Genomic DNA, 20906 nt, shown 5'->3' with positions numbered 1-20906 from the left:
CATTCATTTTTTTAAAGTACTAGAAGACAATATCATAATCTTTCTACATCCTTTAATCTCTGGTCCTCCTTTTTAGCTCCTTTCTAATTTAAACAAAGCTATTTGGTGTATTGAGACAAGGGGATTATGAGTATCAGGTTATATAGTGAGACACTGTCTGAAAGCTGAAACAAATACATATTTGGATCTTTTATTTTTCCTCATCCACTTTGCATCTGTGTCAGGACTTCCAGCTATCAAAGTATACTGTTGCAAATTTACAGTGAAATATATTTAATTGTTTATAGGAGTTTCATTCCAGGGACTGGTAATATGGCTGAGAGGGCAAAAGCTTTTATCATCAAGCCTGGTGACCAAGTCTGATACCTGGAACACACATGGTAGAAGAAGAGAACAAACTCCCCCAAGGCTTCCTCTGACCTCCACCACGTATTTGTCCTGGTACACACACACACACACACACACACACACACACACACACACACTCATACATGTACAAATAAAGTAAGTGATTTTAAATCTTTTTAATAAGACAAAGGTTTTATCCTGGTTTGCCTGTGGAAGTTTTCACTTTAGGAAAGTCTCTGAAAGCCCTATGTTTTGAGTATGTCTCCAAAGTGATTATATTGTCAACTAAATACCAATAGGACAATGTTGGCAGGTGGGACTTAAGAGGTAACTAGCCCATTAAGGATCCACCATACTGGATATATTAACACTGACTTCAAGGCATTGTGCTATTACATTGGTAATGGCATCCGAATAAAAGGATGAGTTCAGTCTCCTTCCCTTCTTTTTCAGTCCTCTTAACGTTGAGATAATCTCGAGATGGCACATCATAGAGCCTGAAATCTAGATTTCCACCCTCCATAACTAAAAGAAATAAATCTGCATTCTTGTAAATTCCCCGGTCTCCAGCATTCTGTTTTAGCAGCACAAAATGGACTAACACAGCAATTTCACTATTTTTCTTATTAAAAGGAAAGCTGCTAACTAGAAAGAGGAGTAAAACAAGAAAGTAAGTAAAAACAGAAAATTTACCAGAAAATGGCTCCATAACCATTAATGAAGACTAATAATATACAGCAAGGGATTTAAAAAAATTTACAGCTCTAGAAATATAGTCTCACAGATAATGTTTTCTTGAAAAACTATTTAGAAATCACATTTGACTTGTGAGACACTTATTTCAAAACATGTAATAATCCTGTTAAGTTACTTTAGAACATTTTAGAAATTATTTAGGAGACATTTCTGCCTGCCAAGAGAAAAACAAATAGTTTTTAAGGGGAAATGTGCACATATATTTTAAGATCACTATAAGTTTAAATAATTTAACAAAGTTTAATTAAAATAGAATAATAATTCATAAAGACAAATTTTACTTTTCCCCATTTAATAATAGGTATTTGATTTGTTTTAAATAAATTATTTAAGAAAATGTGTAATTTATCAACAAATGAAATTCAAAAGTTATATGAATATTTTATATTTTTGACCTAATAGACAAATTATAGATTACAGTTGAGCAATGAATTATTGTCCTCAAAATTGATGAGAATTGTATTGATGTCCTAACACTCAAAATTCCTGCATTAAAGTTAAAGCTCAATTTACTGATATGTATAATTGTAAAGCTAATTGCTAAGTGATGACAGGCAGAAGGAGAAGGGGATGGTCTTCATCAGGAGTGAAATAACAGCCCCATTTATGTAATTTTCATCATTTTTTTTCACAACATTTTTGTGAATTCTAGAGTAATCTAGATGTGCAAATTGAGAATTTAGATGAAATGAATGCAGCTCATGGAGGTACCCCTTAGGTCATTCACACTGAAACTCTTCTTTCTGTGTATCTTGTCAGTCTTTTTATCGTCAGTGTGCTATATAAGTCTGTTGTAGCCATTAGTCAACTATTAAATTTAATTGTCCAATATTTGATTCAAAATGGAAGTAATTTGAAACATAAACTGACCAATTCAGTAGGAGGGGGAACTGTAAATTAGTGATCATTCGAATGAACACTGAGGGGGCTCAGAGAATTGTCATTAATTGTTGTAAATATAAATGTTGGACCACTGAGATGCCTCATCAGTAAATGTACTTGTTGCCAAGCCTGGCAACTTCAGTCTGAACCTCAGGGCCCAGATGGTAGAAAGAGATCATTGACACCCACAAGTTATCCCCTGACTTCCACACAAATGCCGAGGAACTTTCAGTCTCTCTCAATCACCTGCTACACACATGGACATGCATACAAAATAAATAAACAAAACTGTAATTTAAAATAATAAATACACATGTCATATGTATAAACATCATCATAAAGACAATTACTTTCTTACAATTCTCTTTCAATGAAAAAAGCTTATGTAATAATTTTAATCCTTTTAATAATAGTATAAACATCAACACTCTATTAGAACATCTGGGCAAGGTTATGCTTCTGCAACAAATAGCCCCAAACACATAGTGACTCAGCATATATAAAAATGTTTCCCACAGTACATGGTTAAAACAGGTCCACAGGACCACAACTCATAGTTTGGGCTCACAATTACTTTGTTAGAAGTGTAGAGTTGTAGTCATAAGAATGTGACACATTCTGTTTTTTTTTTTTTTATTACAATTTATTCACTTTGTATCCAGGCTGTAGCCCCTTCAATCCTCTCCTCCCAGTTCCACCATCTATCCCCCTTCTCCCCCTATGCCCCTCCCCTATTCCACTGGTTTTTAAAGCCGATAATTTGAAGAAAAACACACAGATTACTTCTGTTTACATATTATCGATCAAAGCAAATCTCAAGGCCATGACAAAGTGGCAGGAATATTCTTAAAACAAACTGGTAACTTATATATGTCCCAGATGAAACACTTCATAATTTGAAAACAGAAAATTCTGATCTACTTTTTTCAACAGAATAGGTTTGGGCATTCCTGTACTGACATTTTTGCCATTCTCAATTTATTTTTATGTTTTTTTTCAATCATTCCCAACTTCTTCTTCAACACTTATAACAACTACATATCAGGAAATATACTGTATAACTTTTTCAAGCTATTTTAAAGGATCTGCATTGTCTCTGCATCTTGAAGATCAAGATATAATCCCAAATCATTAAGACTGAAAACAAGGGCTGTCAACATGGATATGAGCCACTTGTCTGATAATCACTGAATGTCTTTGGCTAATTGTCAGATGGAACATTTGAGACATTGTTAACACACAGTTGGCATTTCCAAGTTATTTTATGGACTATTAACTTTATTTCCCTGGCATGTTCAAAGTAATGATATACATCCATACTGTATGATTTCATTAATATAGTGTTCAAAAGCATGCAGAATTGATCTATGATGTCAGAAGACAGGAGAGCTGTTACATTTGAAGAGATGTGATTGGAAAAGTGGATGGAGAATCATCTTCTCTCTCTCTCCTCTCTGTGTGTGTGTGTGTGTGTGTGTGTGTGTGTGTGTGTGTGTGTGTATGTTTGTGTGGGGAGGTATGGGGGGAAGGACAGATTATTCTTTTAATTAATTGATACTAATTGTATGGGTATGTGCACTGTAGAAAATGTGTTAAGTTTGATCACTTTTTTTGTGTGATATATTTGAATACAAATCTCACCCTTAAAAGAACCAAATGAATGTTTGTAACAGCTCCATGATTTCCATGGCAGCCTTTCCTCCATAGGAAAGGTAGAGGGGTATCTGAGCAACTTTCTTTGCTATTGCCCTTTCACTTTTCCCTCCCTATCAGTTCCATAAAGGGCACTTTCTAATACTATACCTGGAGATAAGATGCAGAAAAAAAAATTGGTGAGGGCTCAAACTCTATTATGCAGCCCTCTCAACTCTTTTAGATGTGCACACAAAACTCTGCTAATTGGTAATCTACCCAAGTTGAACTCTTCTAACCAGGATGCCATTGTGCCTACACCATTTAAATCAGTACTTCCATCTCACCTGTCCTTGAATGTGCTGCTCTCTCAATAGATATTGGATCAAATGGTTGCTCTGCAACCAATAGATCAAGAAGCTCTGCATTTAATATTTTGCCAACTTTATTCATTTCACAAATGAGTGGTAACAGCATTCTTTTCCAGCTTACAATATATGAGACAAGTTAATGATATTTGAGATTGTCTCTCATAATGTATCCTAGTGATTAAATTCAGATTATTCTTCTTTAAAACACCCATTTATTTCTTTTTTAATTAAAAAATTTAATTAAAATAAAATTGCATCACTTTCTCCTTCCCTGTCTTCCCTCCTATGTCCCGCTCTCCTCCCAAACCCCATTCTCTCCTTCATTCCCTCTCAAAATAATGGCATGCACACAAACACACACACACACACACACACACAACCTGATAAGTAAGTTTAGTTTGCCCACACACTATATATACAAGCTAATTCTTCCTCTATCAGTAGTCATTAATTGCTTTTAGTTGTTTGTCTAGAAATGATTACCATGAGATTTCCCTCTTCTATGTTAACATATCTATTGATAGCATCATTCTCCAGGTTTTGTTTAGGAAGCCATATTATTGATATATTACAGGCAGTTTCCCTATTATTTTGAGAATATGCAATCGCACAGAAGATTTCTATGATGTTTCCTGAGTTCTAGGTGCAGAATTTTGTGTTGCAGATGTATCCGTTGGGGCTGAGCTAAACAAGATCTGTTGATCTCCGCATTATGACCTGTGGATCTCTCTATTGGTCTCCATTTACTACGAAAATAAGCTTCTATGATGAAGGGTGAGATCTAGCAATGGATATAAGGGTAAGTTTTAGACTATAGTTAGCAACTATGTTGGTCTAATAAAGTGATGAGTTTCTAGTACCACAAACGATTTCCCTCTTATTCAGGTGCCCTTAAATCCAATTAGATAGCTATTGGTTGCTGCCAAGATATGAGTTACTCTATTATACCTTTAAATGTGTCTTGCCGTGTTGGTCATTGTTATAGTCTATTGGCAACACAAACTGTTGAGTGTTTCCCTCCCTTACAAGCTTACACAGTACTTTCTGGCACTATAAAAACCAAACTACAAGAAGGAGTCTTTCAAGATAGATATAGCTCAAGTTTTCTGAATCCTGCGTTTGAAGAATATAGCATCTTCGAAAATGGAGGTTGACCTTCTATATCTGAAATATAACCGTGGGCAAGAGTAATAACCTATATTTTTTAGGGAGTCATTTGGTCTACCCTGCATAAGAACTTGGAGGTATATTATGCATGTAATTAGGTTTTTTTGTTTGTTTGTTTGTTTTGTTTTGTTTTTTTTTTGTCTTTAGATAGTCTATGGCTGTTTTGGAGTACATGAAGTGTCATAAATTTATGTAAGATGTATGTGTGTATACATACACTTACATTTTAGGTATATATAAAGTAATATGATTCCTTGAGGCTTTTATCAAACATCCTTCATGTCACAAAGTGGAAGAGAAGCTTTCCTAGATTTCCTTCAGATAGAGAGTTAATATACAAAATATATAAGGAACTCAAAAAGCAAAAGACAATAAAACAAATGATCTGGTTAAAAATGAGCTATGGATCTGAACATAGAGTTTTCAATAGAAGAAGTTAAGAATAACTAAGAAATTCCTCAAAAGGTGTTCATCATCCTTAGTAATTAGGGCATGAAAATTAAAACAACTTTGAGATATCATCTTACCACAGTCAGAATGACAAAGATCAACAAACAACTGCCAGCAAATGCTGGTGAGGATATGGGAAAAGGAGAACCCTTATTCACTGTTACAACCACGATGGAAATCAGTGTGGAGAATCTTCAAAATTCTAAAAGTAAATCTACCATCTGACCCAGCTATAGCACTCGTTGACATATGCTGAAAAGACAAACATCTTACTCCACAAATACTTGTTCAGTGTCATTCATTGTTGCTTTATTCACAATAAGCAAAAAAAAAAAAAATGGAAACAATGAATGGATAATGAAAATGTGGCACTTATACAAGATAGAATACAGGCATTCATAGCTTGAAATGAAAAGTGAAATTATGAACTATGAAGATATATACATGAAACTAGAAAAGACCATATTGAATGAGGTGAGCCAGATGCAGAAAAACAAATGTAACATGTTCTTTACTATCAGAGGCTCCTAGTTCCAAATCATAAGACATGGGTTTAAAACATACAGTGACCACAGAAACCAGAAAAGTGAAAAGGGGCCATGGGAGGCATACCATGGTGGTAAATAGCAGGAGTAAAGGAGCATGAATGAAGATACAGGGAAAACAGAAGAAACTCCCATTGTGAAGGGTGGGGGGAGGTTAATCTTTATTTTTTTTCTTGTGACTAATTTCCAGTTATATATATCCAAATTTAAAGCCATGTAGGTTCTCTCTACTTTTAAAGTTAACAATAATATATATTTTATTCATTTAAAATACTTTCATTTTTAATTTTATATACATTTTCAATATATTTTGATAATATCATTCAATTATATCTCCTACAAACTTTTCCTGGTGTCCACACATTGTTTTGTTCCAAAATTCAAGTGAGCTTTTTGTTGGTTTGTTTTGTTTTTTTATTTTATTACTATTTTATTATTAATTATACTTTATTCACTTTGTATCCCCCATAAGCTCCTCCCTCCTCCCCTCCTGACCCCACCCTCCCTCCCCCTTCTTCACACATGCCCCTCCCCAAGTCCACTGATAGGGGAGGTCCTCCTCTCCTTCCAAGTGAGCTTAATTAAAGGCTGGATCCAGTTACTTTGCTCCTATATGAATGGATGTGGAGCCATCCTTTGGGGCATGAGCAATCTATCAGCAACCACATCCCTCAGAAGTAATCAATAGTTCCTCTATTAAGGGTGTGGTCCCGGGAGTCCCTCCATTCAAACTGAAATGTTGACTGGCTTGATTCTATGCAAGTCTTGTGCAGATAGCCATAGTCCATGAATTTATATGTGCAACAACCATGTCATGGCCATAAGTCATCATTTTTACAGCTCTCTTCTCAACCCACCAGCTCTTACATACTTTCTGCCCATTCCTGTATGCTTCCTGAGTCTTAAATGAAGAAAAACTGATTTAAAATGATCCATCCCCAGCTAAGCATTCATAGTTACTTATGCTGTGCACTTTGACCAGTTTGAGTCTTCATCAGCTACTACACAGTACAAACAGAAGTTCCTCTGACCAAACTTAAGAAGCCAAAATCTTTCATTATCAATCTGTCAGGGGCCTAGATTTAATTGGGGGCCTAGAATTTGGCTTCTGGACAGAGAACAGAGCAACTTTGTGGTTCCATTTCTCTCAGGAGCAGTTAGAGAGTTTTATGATGAGGCCCATGCACTAGGCCAGGGTGCTGAAATAGTTTTCCACAGTGTTACAATTAGCTAGCTCTTTTAGAATGAGATTGCCACTGTCATTTCAAAGCTTATGATGATACCAAAGTGTACAGCTCTTGGTTAAACTGTTGTGCTGAGCAAGGCAGAGGTGTCGGCAAATGTGCGTTCCTGGTGGGTTTGTAGCCTAGAAATAGGCCTGCTGAGGCACGTGTTCAGCAGGCCAGAGGACAGGCCTATTGAGACATGGCCTGGAGAGGGATAAATGACTGATCTCGGGCAGCCAGAGTGGAAAAATAATGGTATCATACATCCAGTTAGCACATTTATTTAAAATCAGGGATTTATAAACCTTTGGGCAGTGGGAGGGGTTTCAAGAATGAATGTGTTTGATTTACCAGGGTCAGGGTTGCCAGGGATGCTTGATTTGCAAGTAGTGGTAAAGTACCTCATTTGCATGCAATAGCCAGGTCCTATCCCAAGAGGAGAACACAGTACCTAGTTATCCCATGGGTAGGAGTATCTCTAAGTACAATTGAAGATTTCTGTTGAAAAACTAATGTCTCCTTAGGAGGATGAAACATTACTAAAGAATTCCCAGATGCTTGTTGGATGGTTTTCTTATCAGGAAAGGGTCTGGCCTGGAATCTGCCTTGAGGCCTATGTGAAGCTCCTTTAAAAATCTGTAGACACCCAGATGGAGGGGGTGGAGAAGCTCTATAGAAAAGAGAGTCCTTTGTAATACATCATATTCAGTTTGGCTATCCAGATACATCAAACTTCAACCTTATCCAGCAGAGTTCCACACAAATCTACAGGCATAAACACAAATATTTAGAAGGCATTTTGACAACATGACAACAGTGGTTTCCCTCTTAGCACCTATGACCTCCCCAGCCATGAGCTTTCTACCAGGTTTTCAGTACCAGGCAGAAAATACTTCCTGTGGAGCTAGCTTCACGTCCAAACAAACAAACAAAAATGGTTGATGACCCCCATGCAGAACAGTCATACCATGTTTGTACTGGTGAGCACATTTTTCTAATCAAAGTAGCATAATATTCTTTTTATACAGGAATAACACAGAAGTTATGATAGCATGTCCAGAACTCTTGGTGCATGCTGTAAAGAGGGACAGGAGACAGGCCCAAGCTCAAATAGTCTTAATTTTGAGCCTTTCATTAAGATGCTTTCTTCTAAGCTCTTCATAATGCTGTATTATGGAATCCCTATTTTTCCCCTTGGTACTGATGAACAGTTTGGGTTATACTTATTTTCATTAAATATTTACCCATTTTTATGTATTTGTTGATATTCTTTCACCCCATTAATCTGTATTTATTGACATGTATATTATACATATGTAAGAACTACTCCACTTTATTGGAAAATGGCATTTTAAAAAGCAAGATTTAAGCACTAAATTTCTTATTTCTATTTATTAGGTATATTTGAATTTATGTCCTGATGCCTGCCAGTTCTAATACAATACTGTATACTCTTGATTTTTCCCCAATGCTAATACCTCCTTTGTTCTTCAGTGAGAAATTCAACTCTAATTGCCTTCTGTACATTTCCTTAAAGAAGCAATGTTCTGCTGTAAATCAAACTTAGCACTAAAGTCTCTGCCCTCCCTCCAGACACCTTTCAATTACTCAGGTTTTGTCACCTGAGAAAAAGCTCCACAGAGTTCCACTGGGACCCATGTAGAAAAGTTTTTTACCAAATCCTTGAGGAGGGAAGGGAGTGGGGAGAAAAGAAGGGAGGAATGGAGAGAAGAAGGAAGGAAGGAAGGAAGGAAGGAAGGAAGGAAGGAAGGAAGGAAGGAAGGAAGGAGTTTTAACAGATTTTTGTATTGACTTATTTTTCCCACTCTTTAAGATTTCAATTCTTCTGTATTCCTGATGAGAGCCTGATCCTTTCTTGAATCAGTGTAATGTGTTAATGACTCATAACTTTGTGGCTGTCTTGAATTTTTTTATTAATTACAGTTTATTCACTTTGTGTCTTGAATTTTTTATCTTTGGTTTTTCAACATTTGACTACAAAACTACTTGGGTACAGTTTCCTTTGAATTTTTCCTCTCTAGGATTTGCTGCACTTGCATACTTGGGTACAAGTATCTCATCTAATTTAGAAAAAAAAAGTCTAGAGATGTTGAATTCTATTGCATTTCTTTGAAATCTGATCATATTTTCCTAGTGAAGAATTAGTATGGCTAGACTCAAATACAGAACATTTTGGCTCAGGGCAAAATGAGCTGACTCTGTTCATTCTCAGCCTTTCATTCTGCCTGACTCACGCACATTTTTGAGGGTACCATTGATACATAGATTTCTCACCTCCCTCTTTGATAGCAATGGTGCTCTCCTAGGTAAGAGCTCTCACATCCTTGCTGGTCTAGTAGCTCCAAATTTTCTCTCAGGATTCCTCAAGCCGATGAGACTGTGACTTTCTTCTTGAGACTTAGTGGCCTCACAGTAGGCACATAAGTCATATAAATGTAGGTTAAACCATGGTCACTTTCAAAGAGTAACTACTCTCTAAATAAAAATTCGCAGTAGTGAATTGTCATCTATGTAATTTTTATTGGGATACAAGTGTTTCTGTTCTGGCCTGAATATGTCTCTTTTTAGTTTTCAAATCCTTGCAGCTTGTGTTTGTTTATCTACATTACATTTTATGGGCACATTTGCTCTTCATAGTAATTATTTACATTAATGACACTAGAGCCAACTTAGTCTTTGCTTTCTTTTTACTCTATTTTCTACTTCTTCATTTCTGGCAATTTTATGGTAGAATTTATTATGCACTATTCTGAACCAAAGTTAACCACTATGTCTTTCCTTCACAAAATAAAGCATAAAGCCCAACCGTTTTGTCTCCTTTCTGTATCATCTCCTGCATTTTAGGAGCAATACATAGCATGACCTTAGTCCCAATACTAGGGAAGCTGTTATGGATCAGCCTGAGAAACATAGCAAGAAATTGTCTCATGAAAGACAGAGTAGAAGGGGGAGAAGGAGGGGAATAAAAGAAAGGAAGAAGGATCCAAATATATAATTTTGGAATTTATAATTAACACTTATTTTGACTGAAAATGTCCTACTAATTTTTGTGCTGAACATTGTTTTGTTCTTTTTATTTTTTATTCTTAATACCACTGCCCTCTGTGTTCAATTTTATTCTTGCTGGGTAGTTTTTATAATAATCATTCCAAAATAACATCATTGTTGATACTGAGTGTAGCTTGTTGCTGGAAAGAGAAGTTGTCTTCCTTAAGGAAGCACACTCCAATTAGTTATCTAGTGTTAAACAGTCATTTCTGAAAAAATACATATATGTAACCTGATATGGACTCAACTAGTTAGTTAGAATAATATATCTAATATATTATATATTATATATATTATATTATATTATTTATATTATACTATTTATTTTATATTATATTATATTATATTATATTATATATATACATATATTTAAATATCCACACAAATACTTGTAGGCATGCACTAATAATTAATTTAAAACAAAATAAGTATCATACATGGAGATAACCTAGAACCCCTGCACAGATGTAGCACATGACAGTTCAGTGTCCAAGTGTGTTACATAGTAATGGGAAGAGGGACTGCCTCTGACATAATCTGATTGGCCTGCTCTTTGATCACCTCCCCCTGAGGGGGGAGCAGCCTTATCAGGCCACAGAAGATGACAATGCAGCCACTCCTGATGAGACCTAACAGACTAGGATCAGAAGGAAGGAGAGGAGGACCTCCCCAATCAGTGGACTTGAGGAGGAGCATGCGTGAAGAAGAGGAGAAAGGGAGGGATCGGGAGGGGAGGGGGGAGGGGCTTATGGGGGGATACAAAGTGAATAAAATGTAAAAAAAAAATTAAAAAAATAAAAATTAAAAAAAGAGAGAGATCGGATCCAAAATGGTGATGTCCACAGCACAGGGTATCTGAACAGCAGCTTAGCAGTGAGAACAGGGTGACTAGCAGGCTGTACCTGGACTAAAAACGCCTGACATCTGTGTTTCTCAGTTGAGAGGAAAATGCACAGGGATACTTGAAGGTCCATCTTCAGGGTGTGACTTGGAAAAATTTCCAGGCTAAAACCTGGAAAAATTTCCTGGGCTCCCTCCTGGCACTGCCACAGCCCTAGGCCACCCACTCAAGCCCACCATCTGTGCATACCATCCTGGGACCAGTAGTGGTAGGGTGTGCAGCTACTACCCTGCATCCTTAGGCCCCCACCCAAGCCCACTCTCTGTGCATATCTTCCTAAGACCAGAGCTTGGCCGCTCAGACCTTGGGCTCACTCTCACCGCCTGTGGTGTGAAAACCTTCCTGTACTGAGGGTGAGGCTCCAAACCCGGGTGTCCACTCTCACAGTCCTGTGGACAAATTCTGGTTACTAGTGGTTCCTGGTCACAGCTGCTAGTGGCGTTTACTCTCACTGCCCTGTGGATTGGATACATTCTGATGTTGTGGGGAGGTGAGGTTCCATTCTGCCAGCTCCCCACCTACCTGGTTTACCTGGGTCAGAATCAACTAGCACAGCACAGGCAGTGCAGAGCTGAGCTAGGGGCAGGGCTCAAGTCCCATTCTCCATCATCTTGAGGAAGCTTGAAAGGCACTGGAACAGCTCTAGGCACAGAGAGTTATCCACAGGAGCCACAGCTGTCTGGCTCACATAGGCCAGAAACAGCAAGCCCAGCACAGAGAACCCAGCACAGCTGGGCTAGGTTCTTGACCCAAGTTCCATTGTCTTCCCCCACAAGGAGGCCTGTGAGGCACTGGAGCAGCGCTAGTGTTGGAGACCTTTGTGGTTGTTCCCCAGTAGCTTAGCCCACCTGGGTCAGAAAAAATAGAGGCTAGCATAGCCAGTGAACCCAGCAGAGCTGAGCTAAACATGGGACAAAAAAAATCTCATCCTCTGCCATCTTAAGGACGCCTGTGGATCAATGGAGCATCTCTAGGTTCAGAGATCTTTCTGCCTGTGCCCCAACTACCTGGCATACCTGGGTCATAAAAAGTGACTCAGCAGAGAGAGTGAATCTAGGGGAGACTACTCAGGAATCCAGACACAGGTGGGCTCAGTCTGCAGTACAGGCTCCAGGAACAATCAGTCAAGGCTACAGACAACCAGATGGCTAAAGACTAGAGTAAGAATACAGGAAACAAAAACCATGACATCATGGCTTCACTAGAATCTCCAATAAAGATATTCTATTAAACCTGAAATATGGGAAAATGATCTTAACTCTATAATTATGCAGTTATTCAAGGCATACAAATAGGAAATGAACAACAACAACAAAAAAGAGGCCATCATTGGAAGATAGGAATCCACATTCTAAAACAACAGAAGGAAATGGTGCAAGACATAAAAATAGAATTAGAATCAATAAAGAAAACAAAAACAGACAAAACCCTGGAATTGGAGAACTTAGAGATCAGTAAACACAAAGGTAAGCATCACCAACAGAATGCAAGAGATGAAAGCAAAAAATCTCAGGCACTGAAGATACAGTTGTAGAAATTGATGCATCTCTCAAAAAAATAAAATTGGAAAAGTTCCAGACACAAAACATACAAGAAATCAAGGACACCATGAAAAGATGAAACCCAAAAATATAGGAATAGAAGAAAATGAAGACTCCAGGCTCAAAAGCCCAGAAAATATTTTCAAGAAAATCATAGGTGGAAATTTCCCCAACCTTAAGAGAGAGATGCCTTTAAATATACAAGAGGCCTACAGAACACCGAATAGACTAGACCAGAAAAGAAAATCCTCATGTCACCTAATAATCAAAACACTTAATCTACAGAGCAAAGAAAAAATATTAAAAGCAGCAAAGCAAAAAGACCAAGTAACATATAAAGACAGGCAGACCTACCAAAGTCACAACAAACTTCTCAGCAAAGACTATGAAATCCAGAAAGACTGGACAGATATCATGCAGATACTAAGAGACTACACATGCCAACCCAGACTACTGTCTGGCAAAACTGTCAAACAACATAGATGTCAAAAACAAAATATTCCATGACATAACCAAATTTAAACATTATATACACAGCAACCCAGCCCTACAGAAGATACTAGAAGGAAAACACCAACCCAATGAGATTAAGTTCACGTAAGAAAACACAGGATAAAGATACCATCAAAACAAAAAAGTAAAGTAAACAAGAACACAAACACTCAGTTACCATCAATTCCACAATAAAAGGAACTAACAGTCATTGGTCACTATCTTTTAACATCAACAGTCTCAACTCTCCAATAAAAACACAAGACTAAAAGATTAACAGACTGGTTGCAGAAACAGGCTCCAACATTCTGCTGCATTCAAGAAAGATGTCTCTGCAACAAAGATACACACTACTTCAGAGTAAAGGGCTGGAAAAATTTTCCAAGCAAATGGACCCAAGTAGCAAGCTGTAGTAGACATCCTAATATCTAATAAAATAGATTTTCAACCAAAATTAATCAAAAGAGATGGAGAGGGACACTTCATTCCCATAAAAGAAAAAATCTACCAGCAGATTACAATCCTGAACGTCTGTGCACCAAACAGAAGGACTCTTGAAACATTATTAAACCTTAAATCACACATTAATTCCAACACCTTAATAGTAAGAGACTTCAACACCCTACTCTCGCCAAGGGACAGATCATTGAGAAAGAAGCTAAACAGAGAAATAATGACACTTACACAGGTCTTAAGCCTAATACATGTCTACAGAAATTTTCACCCAAACACAAAAGAGTATAATTTCTTCTCAGCAACTCATGGAACTTTCTCCAAAATTGATCATATAGTCAGACACAAAGCAAACCTAAAGAGATAGAAAAAGATTGAAATAATCTCTTGTATCCTATCAGACCAACATGGTCTAATATTAGACCATCAAAATTAACAGAAATATCAAAAAAAGTACACTCATACGGAAACTGAACATCCCTCTACTCAATGACAACTGGGTCAGGAAGGAAATAAAGAACTAAATTAAAGACTTCCTAGAATTCAGTGAAAATGAAGGCACAATATACTCAAATTTTGAGACACAATTTAAGCAGTGCTAAGAGGAAAGTTAACAGCAGTAAGTGCCTCCATAAAGAAATTCAAGGCATCTCATAAAAGCAACTTAATGGCACACTTGAAAGCCCTAGGGAAAAAAATAAAAAAGAAGTAGACACACCCAAGGGGAGTAGATAGCTGGAAATAATCAAACTCAGGGCTGATAGCAATAAATTGAAAACAAAGAGAACAATTCAAAGAATCAACAAAACCAAGAGCTGGTTCTTTGAGAAAATCAATGAAATAGACAAACCCTTAGCCAAACTAACTAAAAGGCAGAGAGACACTATCCAAATCAACAAAATCAGAAATGAAAAGGGGGACACAGCAGCAGACAGTGAGGAAATTCAGAGACTCATTAGGTCCTACTTCAAATGCTTATATGCAACAAAAATTGAAAATGCAAATGAAATGGACAATTTCCTTGATAAATTCGATTTACCAAAGTTGAATCAAGATCAGGTAAATGAATGAAATAGTCCTATATCCTTTAACAAAATAGAAACTGTCATCAAAAGTCTCCCATCCAAAATAAAGCCCAGGGCCAGATGATTTCATCCCAGAATTCTACCAGGCCTTCAAAAAAAGCTAACACCAATAGTATCCTAACTATTCCACAAAATAGAAATAGAAGGAAGGTTACCAACCTCATTCTATGAGGCCACAGACACCTTGACACCTAAACCACGCAAAGATCCAACAAAAAAAGAGAACACTAGAAGACCTATCTCCCTTATGAACATTGACACAAAAATACTCAATAAAAAACTTGCAAACAGAATCCAAGAACACATTAAAGGTATCATCCACCAGAAACATGTAGGCTCCCTCCCAGGCATGCACGGGTGGTTCAACATATAAAAATTCATCAATGTAATCCACCATATAAACAAATTGTAACACATGATCATTTGCTTAGATGCTGAAAAGGAATTTGACAAAATCCATCACTCATTTATGTTTAAAGTCTTGAAGAGATCAGGGATAAAAGGTAACACCTAAACATAGCAAAAGCAATATACAGCAAGCATATAGCCAACATCAAACTACATAGAGAGAAACTAAAATCATTTCCACTGAAATCAGGGACAAGCCAAGGCTTGCTCACTCTCCCCTCATCTGTGCAACATAGTTCTTGAAGTCCTTGCTAGAATAATAAAACAATTAAAGGAGTTCAAGGGGATACAAATCAGAAAGGAAAAAAGTCAAAGTATCACCCATACTCCTATGGAAACTTGATTATTGACAAAGATGCCAAAACCATAAAATGAAAAAAAGATGGCATCCTCAACAAATGGTGCTGGTCTAACTGGGTGTCTACATATAAGAAATGCAAATAGATACATATTTATCAACCTGAAGAAAAGTAAGGCCCACGTGGATCAAAGACCTAAACATAGCATAACTAGACACACTAAATCTGTTAGAAGAGTGATACAGACCCTTGAATACATTGGCACAGGAGACAACTTCCTGAACAGAACAGCAACAGCACAGGCTCTAAGAACAACAATCAATAAATAAGACCTCCATAAAGTGAAAACCTTCTATAAAGCAAAAGACACTGTCATCAGAACAAAATGACAGCCTAGAGACTGGGAAAGGATCTTCACCAACGCTACATCTGACAGAGGGTTAATATCCAGAATATACAAGTTACTCAAGAAGTTAAACACCAGCAAACCAAGTAATGCAATCAAAAAATGGTGTACAGTGCTAAACACAGAATTCTCAGCAAAGGAATATCAAATATCAGAGAAACGCTTAAAGACATGCTGAAAGTTCTTAGTCTTCCAGGAAAGCAAATAAAAATGACCCCCAGATTCCGCCTCACACCCATAGAAATGGCTAAGATCAAAAACTCAAGGGGTGACACATGCTGGAGAGGTTGTGGAGAAAGGGGAACCTTCCTCCATTGCTGGTGGGAATGTAAACTTGTAGAACCACCTTGGAAATCAATCTGGTGCTTTCTCAGACAATTAGGAATAGTGCTTCTTCAAGATCCAGCTATTCCACTCTTCGACATGTATCTGAAAGATACTCAACCATACAACAAGGACATTTGCTCAACTATGTTCATACCAGCTTTATTCATAATAGCCAGAAGCTAAAAAAACCCTAAATGTCCCTCTACTGAAGAATGGATACAAAAGTTGTGGTACATTTACCCCTTGGAATACTATTCCGTATGTAAAAGCAAGTAAATTATGAAATTTACAGGCAAATGGATGGATTTAGAAAAGGTCATCCTGAGTAGGGTAACCGAGAAGCAGAAAGAAACATATCGTATATACTCACTTATACGTGGATATTACTTGTATAATATAGGATAAACATACTAAAATCTTTAGTTCTAAAGAAGGTAAACAAGAAGGGGGACCCTAACAAAGATGCTTAATCCTCATTTAGAAGGGCAAACAGGATAGACATCAGAAGTAGGAGAACACAGGGAATAGGACAGGAGCTTTTCCCAGGGAGCACCTCTGAAATAGTCTACCCATCAGGGTATCAAAGCAGATGCTTAGACTCATAACCAAAATTTGGACAGAGTACAGGTAATCTTATTGAAGAAGGGGGAGACAGAAAGACCTGGTGGGGATAGGGGCTCTACAAATGAACCAAAAAATTAAAAAACCTGTCCCAAGGGGGACCTGCAGAGACTGATACTTCAACCAAGGACCATGTATGGAGAGGACCCAGATCCCCTGCTCAAAGGAAGACAAGTGGGTTCCCTAGTAAGATGACGAGGAACTGTCTCCAACATGGACTCAGAGGCTAGCTATTTGATCACCTTCCCCTGTGGAGTACAGCCTTTCCAGGCCACAGAGAAAGATGAGACCTGATAGGCTAGGGTCAGAGAGAAGTGGAGAAGGTCGTATCGGGGGATTAGGGGAGGGACCTATGTGGAGAAAAGGTAGAAAGGGTCCAATTTGGAGGAGACTAGGAGGTGGCTATAGCTAAGATATAAAGCGATTAAGTTGTAATAAATAATAAATAAAATAATAAATAAATAAATTTCCAAAAAAAAAGGAAAAAGAGATGATGAATTTGAAAGAAGGAGGAGTAATATATGGTAGAGTTTGCAGGGAGAAAGGGGAAGGGTGAAATGTAAATAGATTATAATAGCAAGAATAAATAAAACAAAAAGGAGTTCCTTGAAAATCATTCCTGGTAGTACTTCTGAGTAATGTCATCTCTGTCATCAGATGCAATTAATGTTTTAATTAAAATACATCTATTTTCTTTAAGTGTTTTTCGGCCATTCAATATTCCTCTATTGAGAATCCTCTGTTTAGCTCTGTACCACAATTTTTTGATTATTTTTATTTTTATTAATTACAGTCTATTCACTTTGTATCACCCTTGTACCTCCCTCCATCCTCCCCCACCAATCCCACCCTCTCTCTTCCCCACCTGAGTCCCTCTCCCAGTCCACTGATAAGGGAGGTACTCCTCCCTTTCCCTCTTGTCCTAGTCTATGAGTCTCATCAGGACTGGCTGCATTGCCTTCTTCCGTGTCCTGGTAAGGCTGCTCCTACCTTAGGGGGAGGTGATCAAAGAGCAGGCCAATCAGTTTATGTCAGAGACAGTCCCTGTTCCCATTAATATGGAACCAAGTTGGATACTGAACTGCCACAGGCTACCTCTGTGCAGGGGTTCCAGGCCATCTCTATGAGTGATCCTTGACTGGAGTATCAGTCTCAGAAAAGACCCCTGTGCCCAGACTTTTTGGATCTTTTGCTCTCCTTGTGGAGCTCCTGTCCTCTCTAGGTCTTACTATCTCCCACTTCTTTCATAAGATTCCTTGCACTCTGCAGAAAGTTTGGCTATGAGTCTCAGTATTTGCCTAGATACCCTGCAGGGTAGAGCCTTTCAGAGTCCCTCTGTGGCAGGCTCCTGTCCTGATCCCTGTTTTCTCCCTCCTCCAATGTCCATCCTCTTTGCCTTTCTGAATGAGGATTGAGCATCTTAGCCAAAGTCCTTCTTCCTGATTAGATTCCTTAGGTGTACAGATTTTAGTATGTTTATCCTATATTATATATCTATTATCTACATATGAGGGAGTATACACCCTTTGTGTCTTTCTCCTTCTGGGATACCTCACTCAGGATGATCTTTTCCAGTTCCCACTATTTACCTCCAAATTTCATGATTTCCTTATGTTTTTTTTTTTGTTTGTTTGTTTGTTTGATTTTTGTTTTTTTGTTTGTTTGTTTTTGGGTTTTTTGGTTTTTTGTTTTGTTTTGTTTTGTTTGTTTTTGTTTTTGCTGAGTAATATTCCATTGTGTAGATGTACCACAATTTCTGTATCCATTCCTTAACTGAGGGCCATCTAGGCTGTTTCCAGCTTCTAGCTATTACAAATAAAGTTGCTACAAACATGGTTGAGCAGATGTCCTTGTTGTATACTTGAGCGTCTTTTGGATATATGCCTAGCAGTGGTATAGCTGGATCTTGAGGAAGCGAAAGCACCAGATTGATTTCCAGAGTGCTTGTACAAGTTTACATTCCCACCAGCAGTGCAGTAGGATTCCCCTTTCTCCACATCCTTTCCAGCACTCAAGTGTTGTCACTCAAGTGTCAACTCAAGTGTTGTCACTTGAGCTTTTGCTCTTAGCCATTCTGATGGTTGTAAGTTCAAATTTCAGAGTTGTTTTGATTTGCATTTCTCTGATGATTGAGGACTTTGAACATTTCTTTAAGTGTTTCTCTGTCATTCGATATTCCTCTGTTGAGAATTCTCCTTTTAGGTCTATACTCCATTTTTTAATTGGATTACTTGAATTTTTGCTGTTTAACTTTTTAGTTTTTTTTATATGTACTGGATGTTAGCCCTCTGTCAGATATAGGGTTAGTGAAGATCCTTTCCCAATCTGTAGGCAGTTGTTTTGTTCTGACATTAGTGTCCTTTGCTTTACATAAGCTTTTCAGTTTCATGAGGTCCCATTTATTGATTGTTGCTCTTAGAGCCTGTGCTGTTGGTGTTCTGTTCAGAAAGTGGTCTCCTGTGCCAATGAGTTCCAGGCTCTTTCCCAAATTTTCTTCTAATAGGATTAGTGTGCTTGGTTTTATGTTGAGATCTTTGATTCAATTGGACTTTAGTTTTGTGCAGGGTGATAATTATGGATCTATTTGCATTTTTCCATATGTAGACATCCAGTTAGACCAGCACCATTTGTTGAAGATGCTATCTTTTTTCCATTGTATGGTTTTGGCTTCTTTGTCAAAGATCAGGTGTCCATAAGTGTGTGGGTTTATTTCAGGATCTTCTGTTCAGTTCCATTGATCCACCATTCTGTTTCTATGCCAGTACCATACAGGTTTTTATTCCTGTTGCTCTAAAGTACAGCTTAGACAGGGGCTGCCTCTGACATAATCTGATTGGCCTGCTCTTTGATCACTTCCCCCTGAGGGGGAAGTAGCCTTACCAGGCCACAGAGGAAGACAATACAGCCACTCCTGATGAGAACTGATAGACTAGGATCAGAGGGAAGGAGAGGACCTCCCCTATTAGTGGACTAGTGGGTGGAGGAGGAGGAGGGAGGGTGGAATTGGCAGGTGAGGTGGGAGAGAGGTATGGGGGGGATACAGTCAATAAATTTTAATTAATAACAATTAAAATTTTCTAAAATACATCTATTTTCAATGTGAATATTTTCCTTTTTTGTTGAGCATCCTCTTTCAATTATGTGGAATCCAAGGGTTTTCTTTTTTTCTTTTTGTTATGTTATTATAAGTTTTATACTTTCATGTATTTTATTCACTTAATCATGTAGGCTTTTCTTTTCAACACCAACAATTTGAAATGAGATATTTAAAGATGAATATGAGCATGTTTGAGAGGAGAGAAAATATTGCTCAATTTTTTTCAGAAGCTAGTTTGGTTATTTCATATATAAATTTCTTTCTTTATTTTATTAATTACATTTTATTCACTTTGAATCCCCCCATAAGCACCTCCCTCCTCCCCTACCGGTCTCACCCTCTCTCCCCCTTCTTCATGCATGCCCCTCTCCAAGTCCACTGGTAAGGGAGGTCCTCCTATCCTTCCTTCTGATCTTATCAGATCACATTAGGAGTGGCTGCATTGTCATCTTCTGTGGCCTTGTAAGGCTGCCCCCCCACCTCAGGGGGAGGTGATCAAAGAGCAGGCCAATCAGATTATGTCAGAGGCAGTCCCTCTTCCCATTACTACGGAACCCACTTGGACACTAAACTGCCATGGGCTACATCTGTGCAAGGGTTCTAGGTTATCTCCATGCCTGATACTTGGTTGGAGTATGAGTCTCTGGGAAGACCCCTGTGCTCAGATATTTTGGTTCTGTTGCTCTCCTTGTGGAGACCCTGTCCTCTCCAGATATTACTACTTTCCACTTTTACATAAGATTCCATGCACTCTGCCCAACAGTTGGCCATAAATCTCAGCATCTGCTTTGATAGTCTGCAGGGCAGAGCCTTTCAGAGGCCCTCTGTGG

The sequence above is a fragment of the Meriones unguiculatus genome, chromosome X, assembly GCF_030254825.1.
Source record: "Meriones unguiculatus strain TT.TT164.6M chromosome X, Bangor_MerUng_6.1, whole genome shotgun sequence".
Classification (NCBI taxonomy): Eukaryota; Metazoa; Chordata; class Mammalia; order Rodentia; family Muridae; genus Meriones; species Meriones unguiculatus.
Note: the sequence above shows the minus strand (reverse complement) of the source record.